At 48.4% G+C, this 9,266-nt stretch overlaps 1 pseudogene; it reads right to left on the bottom strand.

Moving 5' to 3' along the window:
• Nucleotides 1–1,112: 1,112 nt before the first annotated feature.
• Nucleotides 1,113–3,159, bottom strand: LOC119339129 (annotated as a pseudogene).
• Nucleotides 3,160–9,266: the final 6,107 nt, after the last annotated feature.

Raw genomic sequence — 9,266 nt, 5'->3', positions numbered from 1 at the left:
GCCAAATAGGATTTCCCAGGTTTTCCCTGAAAGAAGAAGAAAGAACACTCCATTTAGGCATTAGTTGGGCCTTGGGCCTTTCTTTCTGTAGCGTCAATGTTAAGTTTTAAGTGATGGTGGGCCGGCTGGGTTAGGGAGTGCACTTTTCAGCAGGAAGACATGGCTTTCGATTGATGCTATACCTGCGCTCGTCGCTTGCAGCAGCGGCGCATCTAGTTCAACCCTAGCTCGATGGCAGACAGGCAGGAGCAACACGCACGGCCAACGGCGGGCTTCCATTGCTGGCGTGCACCGGGTGAAAGCATGGGGTTGGTCTCTTGTTTTCGTTGCTTTGGAGTTTGGATCAGGTACTAATTCGTTCAGTTTGGAAAAGTTGAATCCATGTTAGGTCTAAGTTACAGCTAATTGCTCTGTAACCATTAGTCTTGAATATATACTCAACAACAAACTTCTTATAATTTTGTATAGATTGATTTTAGTTTTCGAGTTGCTAATTATACATTTTATGTGATACAATTTTCTTCGCATGCTATCAAATTTTGCTATATCAAACATTAGGTCCGTCCTCCACTAGGTCATGTGAGCGTAATTTGGCTTGCTTGATGGTAAATGTAATTTGACTTGATCTCCTTTGTGATCATCCACGTTTAGTTGTTTCGAATCAAGGCTTGATTTCTCATGTGTCATGGCCCCTTCGGCAATGTCAAGAGGCCGAGTCGTTGAGATGAGACCGTTCGCAATGACGCGATTTTTTTGACGTTTCTCTAGTGAATGTGTGCTTAGAAATGCTAGGGCCCCATGTTCTTGTTTCGCCCAGGCCCCCCAAAATCTTAGGAGCGGGCATGATTAGATAGGTGGTTGTTTGGCTAGCACGTACTGTTCCAATTCTTTGGACAAGCCTAGGACGATCCAGCAATGCATGAAAGAAACCGTCTCGCTCGTACGTGAAATGAACAAAACCAAAATAGCTAGCATACGTGAAAATCAATCGAAGTGGAACAAAACAAAGTGGAACGAAAATAAAAATATCACCTTCTTTTATTAGTAAGTAGATTCATCAAGAAAATAGCTAGCATACTCACCATGTCGATGATTCATAACTCGTTATTTGCTCAACAATGCATGAGAGGGTAGAGATGCACTGCAAGACGTGGCTCGGCATGTAGCACTAGCGGTTTCTCTATGAAGAGGTCGTGCTTGGACTCGCTAAGATTGATGGCCGACACCCCAACCGGTTTGGTCCAGGTGAAGCCATGCAGGAGCCTGCCGAAGAGCATGACACTCATGGTTGTTCCTAGTGATGCTGCGATGCATCCGCGCCGTCCGGTGCTGAAGGAGATGAACTGCAATTCGCTCTCCGTAAGCACCACATTGATGTTGTCTCCCATATGGCGCTCTGGCTTGAAGTGGAGCGGTTCATCCCAGACGGTGGGGTGCTGGCCCAGGGCCAGCCGGCTGAGGATGACGTGGCTACCCTTGGGCACGCGGTAGCCCGCAACAATGGTGTCGGCAATCGCGACGTGCGGCACGTTGAAGGGAGCGACTGGGTGGAGGCGAAATGCCTCACGTATGCACGCCTTGAGATAGTTGAGCTGCATGATGTCCGACTCTTGCACTAGTCGCTCGCGACCGACCACCTGGTCCATCTCCTCCACTGCTTTGGCTAGCAATTCTGGGTTGTTCACCATCTCCGCCAGCGCCAACTCCACTGCGTTTGACGGGTTATCTATGGCCGCTAATATTATGTCCTGCATGCATTCCATGGAGATAAATGTAAGTTAATACAATTTATTTCTTTGCATAAAGATAGATTACATTGAATAATTGAAATTTTAAACACAATTTAAGTTGAAATCACATCAAAATGGTAGAAAATTATTACAATAATGATATATTTAAACTATCAATTCATAATTTCTTATTCTATTGTTTCCCTTTTCTAACACCTGCCAAATACGGTATAAGATCTATTTAAGAATGTGAGCTATTACCTTTTCTCATGGATGACGTATTACCTTGTACTCCCTCCGTTCCAAATTACTCGTCGTAGTTTTAGTTCAAATTTGAACTAAAACCACGACGAGTAATTTGGAACGGAGGGAGTAGGACTATGAGGCAATTGGTCACTAAATTCAATCTAGGCCCTTGAACCATCTTAAAATTCCTCATTAATTAATATTTTGCTTACCTTGCACTGTGCTTTGACCTCATCGATGCTGAGCAACGGCTTGTCGTCACCGTCGGTGTGCGTGATGAGAACATCAAGGAAGTCCTGGACCCCGTCCTGCCTCTCGCGGCTGTTCCACTGCCTCCAACGCTCTTCAATGACCATGTTGTGCAGTCCATCCACTTTTGTGTTGGCCTCCTTAATAATTTTCTCGTGGCCGTCGAGGTCTAGCCAAGTAGACATGGGAGGTAGTCGCTGACGCAAAATGAGAAGAGGAGCCCTAGGAGGGTGAAGGAAGCGTCCATGTGCTCCACCTCCATCGGCCCCGGCCCGCCGTCCGGCTGAGGCTCCCCGAAATACCGTTGGCCGAAGACAAGCCGGCGGATGACGTTGCCGCAGTAATGCCGCGCGACGTGCCTGACATTGACGTTGGCCCCTAGTCCCGACGTTGAAGATGACCCCTCGGTGGTGAGGTTGTAGATGTAGCGCGTCAAGTTATCAGCTTCATCGGCGCGCTTGTCATGGAGCCACTTGTGGCGGGAGGGGCAGATGATCTCAGAGGTGAGCACCTTGCGCATCTTCATCCACTGGTCACCGAACGGCGAGAGCACATCGTCCTTGTACCCGCAGCTGATGGCGTCGGAGGCGAAGGTGAGTTGGCGGGACAAGAAGTTCTTGTCCTGCTTCTTGAGCACCTCCCTTGCGATCTTGAGACATGTGATTGGGACGACGTGGACACCGCCGAGGCGGAAGCAAGCGATGTCGGTGCCCATATCCTTCATCACGCGATGGATCCAACGGAACGCCGGCTTATTGAGCACCATCTCGGGCAGGCTACCCACTAGTGGCCACGACCATGGTCCCGGCGGAAGTAGAAGCGGCACCGTCGCTGATGAGCACGTGCCACTGCGGACCTTGCTCTTGGTCATGGCAAGGTGTATGAGCATTATTACGATGAGCAGCTGGGACACAAAGCAGCAGCAAGCCAACATTGTGGAGACTGCTGCTTGCTGAGTGCACACAGGCTTGCGAGATAGCTTGCCTTGTTATCGTTGCGTTGGGAAGACAACTTTGCTTTAGGTGCTGCTCTGCCCATGAGTGCGAGACCCCTCTTTATATGTTACCTCCGTCCCAAAAAATTGGCTTAGATTTATCTAGCGTATCTAACACTAAAACATGTCTAGATATACTCCACATGTGTGGATCGTTTACCACATGTAGCACATGGTATTTCAAATGTATTTATCCTGATACTACTAATAATAATTGTCTATCCAAACGTAATCAAAACAGAATAAAAAATCTTCTATTTGTAGATTGCCTTATATTTATTTATATACAAAGGATAATATTAATAATAATAATTGTCTATCCAAACGTAATCAAAACAGAATTATTATTTTCTATTTATAGATTGTTTTAGATGGCTGATACTACTACTAATAATGATTGTCTATCCAAACGTAATAAAAACAGAATAAAAAATCTTCTATTTGTAGATTGTCTTAGATTTATTTAAATACCAAGGATGATATTAATAATAATAATTGTCTATCCAAACGTAATCAAAATAGAATAAAACATCTCCTATTTGTAGATTTTCGAGAGTACTTATCCAAAAACTAACCATAATTGTCTTTCCAAAAGTATTTCAGACGCCTGGATGATGGACCGTATAGGCAGCTTTTGGTTTGAAGAGATGGTCGGACCATGCATCCAGGATTCGATGAGATACTACATCATGCATGGGACATGCACGGTATAGGGAACAGTGGGCTCACGGGCCTCTTCTGTAGCAGGTTAAAAGGTGTGTCCAAGCACATGCAGAACTGGGCATGTATGTACCGACTTCGGTTCAGTGCGGCTGCAAATTAAACAGTTGCGGCCCCGGCTTGATGAAGCAAGGCAGAGAGAGCGAATGCCCGCGGCCTCACTAAAGGTGCGAGTAATTAAAAAGGTCCAGTGTTGCTAATTGAAAAGGACCTGCATGAGCTCTACGACAGGGAAGAAGTGATGTTGCGGCCAGAAAGGCGACCTCAGCACCAAGTTCTTCCAGAACAGGGCATCACATAGGCGCCATAAAAACACGACTCTGAAGCTGAAGACTTAGAGTCTCGATAATTTAGACTTCTTGGTTTCTTAATTGCTATCTATCTTACTAAGACACTGGTGCAACTTAAGGTGTTGGTGCTCCACCCCGCTCTAAGAAGTATGATTATGATTTGCCAATATCCAAATGGGTAGTGTAAGCCTGATGGTAGCAGCACATCAACGGACGCTAAGACGCATCTCTTGGCGCATGATTTTTATAGGTAGCTCTACACATCCGAGGGTGTAATAACTTCGACGAGATTCTGCAGCATGTACGGACCACGGTCTCCACTGATATGAACGCCCATCTAACGGCAAATTGTACAGATGAGGAGATCGAAAGGGCTCTCTTTCAAATGGGTCCTACGAAAGCTCCGGAACCGGACGGATTACCAGCCCTATTTTATCAAAGACACTGGTATTTTTAATAAAAATAAAAAATGAGGTTTGTTCTACAGTGAAAGATTTTTTTTTTAAATGGCAAAGAATTCCCAGCAGACTTTAACAGTACCGTGTTGGTTTTGATCCCTAAAGTCAAGGCACCGGAGTTGCTCTCTCAATTCTGGCTGATAAGCCTATGCAATGTACTATACAAACAGGCGGCAAATGTGTTGGCTAGTAGGCTAAAGATCATCCTTCCGGTGCTTTTATTCCTGGGCATTTGATCACATACAATGTCCTCATTGCGTACAAATGCGCACATGCCGTTCGGTCTAGGAAAAGAAAGAAAGTTCTTTGTGGTGTGAAGTTGAATATGATGAAGGCTCATGACAGGGTAGAGTGGATGTTTCTTGAGAAGATGATGGGTAAGATGGGCTTCTCCGATGAGTGGATCAGAATCATTATGAGGTGTGTTGGTTCAGTCAACTTCTCTATTCGCTTAAATGGTGACACCTCAGAGAAATTCACACCGTCGAGAGGCCTCCAACAGGGTGACTCGCTCTCACCCTACTTGTTCCTTTTCTGTGTTGAGCGTTTCTCAACGCCGCTGAAGAAGGCACATGAGAACCGAAGGATTGGAGGTGTGGAGTTTGGGAGGGATGGACCTCACATCACACATCTTCTTTTTGCGGACGATAGCATAGTGTTCTTGGAGGCCTCCGAGGATTGTCTGCTATGAGCTTGCCTCAGGATAAAAGGTGAATTAACAGAAATTCTCTATCTTCTTTGGGAAGGGTTGCGACGATGATAGAAAGCTAGTTCTCACGGAGGCCATTGGCATTGAGCATGAGGCCCTAAATGAGAGGTATCTAGATTTTTCAACACTGGTTGGTCACTTGAAGGACGGATGTTTCAAGTATGTTACTAACGGATTAGTTGCAAAGACACATGGATGGAAAGGACAAAGGTTGTTGAAAGTAGGTAGAGAGGTGCTAGTGAAGTCAGTCCTCCAAGCAACCCCTACATATCCCATGAGCTGCTCCCAATTGGCTTCAGCGTCCTAACCAGCACGTGAGTACCCCGAAATCAAACCAGTCCAAGTGACCACGTTCCTTGCCGGAGCCTGCGCCAGCAGGCGTCGTGCATCATCGAGCAGCCCCATCTTGGCCAGCCCAAGATCATTGTCGTACAGGCAACCGCGTCCTTCACAGAAGCCTCGTCGAAAGCCCGATGGGCATCGCCGGGGATCCCAAGCTCAACGTACATATGGATGACAGGGCTCGCAATGAGCCGCATGGTGGAGGGAAGCATGGTAAGGAAGCACTCGGCGTGCAGCATCTGGCATAGGAGGACATGTGTGTGGCCGCGGGCAAAACACTTGAAGAGGAAGTGGAACGTGAAGGCCTCGGGGAGCATGCCCCCATGCCGCATACGCCGGTAGAGGAGGATCGGGTGTTCGGGTCCCAAGGAGGCGTGGAAGCAAGCGTGGAGCACGGTGTCGAAGAGGAAGATGGAGCAGGGCATTCAGTCGAACAGGCTGAGCGCATAGGGAAGGTAGAGCTGGTCGCTGGAGGAAACATAGCTGTCGAGGGAGTTGAGGAGGTGCGCGACAGAGGGCTGGTGGAGGAGGCAGCCTGTGACGCCCCCGATTCAATCGTACACTAATTATACACGCAAATGTGTACGATCAAGATTAAGGATTCACGGGAAGATATCACAACACAACTATAGACACAAATAAAAGAATACAAGCTTTATAATACAAGCCAGGGGCCTCGAGGGCTCAAATACAAAAGCTCGATACACAAGAGTCAGCAGCAAGCAACAATATCTGAGTACAGACATAAGTTAAACAAGGATTCCTTAAGAAGGCTAGCACAAAAGTAACACGATCAAAGAGGCAAGGCCTCCTGCCTGGGACCTCCTAACTACTCCTGGTCTTCGGCGGCCTCCATGTAGTAGTAGTCGACGGGGGTGGCATCTGGTTCCAAGGATCCACCATCTGGTTGCATCAACCGGAAAGAAGAAAGAAGGGGGAAAAGGGGTAGCAAAGCAACCGTGAGTACTCATCCAAAGTACTCGCAAGCATCAGATCTATACTAAGTATGCATTGGTATCAAATGGAAGGGTTGTATCTGTGGACTAAACTGTGGAATGCCAGAATATAGGGGAAGGCCTAGCCTATCAAAGACTAGCATCTTCAAGCAGCTCCGAGCATCTTGCAGCATGTAGAAGAGTAAAGAATAACAATTTGATATTCAACAAACATGTTGTAGAACCAACGCCCAGAGATCCTTCCTCAACTCCCTGCGAGAAAGCAATCCCGGAGCCACATATCCATCACATATCTCAAGTATCCATTTCTAGTTATATAAGATCAGGATATAAGTCTGAACGTCCATTACCGCGGACACGGTATTCTAATATATATCTTCCCTGCAGGGGTGCACCACGTTACCCAACACGCTCGATCACTCTGGCCGGACACACTTTTCTAGGTCAATGCCCGGCCTCGGAAGATCAACACGTCGCAACCCTACCTAGGCTCAGCAGAGAGGTCCCCGTCGGTCTACATCCTAAGCACTCCGGGGTCTTGGGCCCATCGCCCGCAGCACTCCGAGTCTTTGCGCGCAGGGTGGATACCAGCACCGCCTCGGATGGCCAGCACGATCCGACTGTGCCGCCATGCTGAACTGGACGTCTGACAAAGCTTCGGCTGATACTGCGACGTAGAGGCCCATATCTATTCTCGCGTGGTGGTTAGTGCATAAAGGCCAGAGGCCAACTCAGAACAAATACCCAAACCTGTTAGTGCATTGGGGGCTTGCGGAGACAAGCATAGACTCACGATAAGGTGACCCCGTCGCCCCGTCTCATGGACTTACGGCAACGGCCCAGACTGCTCGGCAGCCACGTAGAAAACTCGCGGGTGCTCAACGGGCCCGCCCGACTATCACATCAACTCGCGGGTACCCCGTAGTGCCGACCCGACTTCAACAATGGTCTCAAGTAAAGTCAAGGTAACCGTGTGTCCAAACATCAAGGGGAAAACCCGAGGAATCACCCACGGATGATTCCACTCAATGTAATCATCAAGGTGAACTTAAGAGGATCCACCCTCGAGGTTCACACTTGAGGTGCTGCACGACAGCCGTATCGGGAATGGTGAAAAAGGAACCACCCTCGTTGACCACGACCGAATAGCTACACTACAGAATTATCATCAGGAGTGCGTTATGAGGGATCACCCTCGGCACTTGATAGTAGCTTTGCAGAGTCGAGCAACTAAAGGGGCGTGATGTGATGTGAGGTGTCGGGCGCTGGTCATCGATCATGTTGTCGAGTCGTCGAAGATGAAGCAGGGGCAACAAGGACAAAGTGGGGGTCACTGATGGATCACTAACCAACCTATACTAAGCAGTTTAGGATAAGCAGGCAAGTAACAATAAGCAGGTTACAAAAGCAGGCTATGCATCAGAATAGGAGCAATCAAATACAGTAGCAAAATCTAATGCAAGCATGAGAGAATGGAATGGGCGATATCGTGATGATGAAAGGGGGGCTTGCCTGGAAGCTCCGCTAAAAGGGAAGAAGTGTCGTCGCCGACGTAGTCGAACACAGTGGCATCAACAGCGGTCTCGGGGTCTACCGGAGAGAAGAAGGGGAAGAAGCAGTAAATACACACAAACATATGCACAACATGACAACAGGCAAAGCTAGATGTTTCTAACGCGGTGCTACACGTTATCGGCGAAGGGGGATAACATCCGGGAATGTTTCCCCAGGTTTGGCATTTTCGGACAGCTAGAACGGAGGGGGAAGGTTGCACGTTTGTTATGCTAGGGACGTGCGACGGATGAAAGGACCGCGTATTCGGATTCGCTCGTTGTTCTGAGCAACTTTCATGTATAAAACTTTTTCATCTGAGCTACGGTTTATTTGCTATTATTTTTCAATGTTTTATTAATATTCTGCAATTTTTATTAATTCGAAAATAATGAGTAAATGCTAGGTGCACCCAGATCTGTGTACACAGAAGTGTACGAGAGGGTGACATGTGGGTCCAGGGGGTCCTAGTTGACCAGCCAACATTTTACTGGTCAACAGGGGGTGGGGCCCGCCTGTCATTGACTCTATCTAGTTAACTAAATCAGTTTCAACTAATCTAGTGATTAGGCTAATTAATCTCGGGTTAATTAAGTTAATTAACTAATTAATTATATATATTAATCTTTTTTTACAAAAAAGGGGTGTGGGGCCCCATCTTCAGAGGCCCAGGGGCCTAGCGTGGCGGGTGGCTTAACGGGTGCGGGGCGGGCGTGCAACCTGGACACAGCAGAGGCCGCGGGCGAGGGATTGGTGAGGCCCCGCCGGGCAAGCGCGGCCCGCTGGAGCTAGCGACGAGGAGCACGGGCGCCGGAGCACGTTGGCGGCCACGGCGCCCAGCAGGCAAGCAGCGGGTGGCGCGGGGGGCTAGCGGAAGCAGCAGCAGCCAGGGGCGAAGCTAGCAGCAATGGGGAGGGACACGGTCGGCGCGCGGCGAGCGCGCGGGGGGTGCGAGCGAGCAGGGCCAGGGGCGCGTGCAGGCGGCAATGGCCATGGCGACGCGCGCGCGTAGCCAACGCGG

This window comes from Triticum dicoccoides, chromosome 7B, assembly GCF_002162155.2.
Source record: "Triticum dicoccoides isolate Atlit2015 ecotype Zavitan chromosome 7B, WEW_v2.0, whole genome shotgun sequence".
NCBI classification, from domain to species: Eukaryota; Viridiplantae; Streptophyta; class Magnoliopsida; order Poales; family Poaceae; genus Triticum; species Triticum dicoccoides.
The sequence above is the reverse complement of the archived record's forward strand: the minus strand, read 5'-3'. Positions and strand labels throughout refer to the sequence as shown.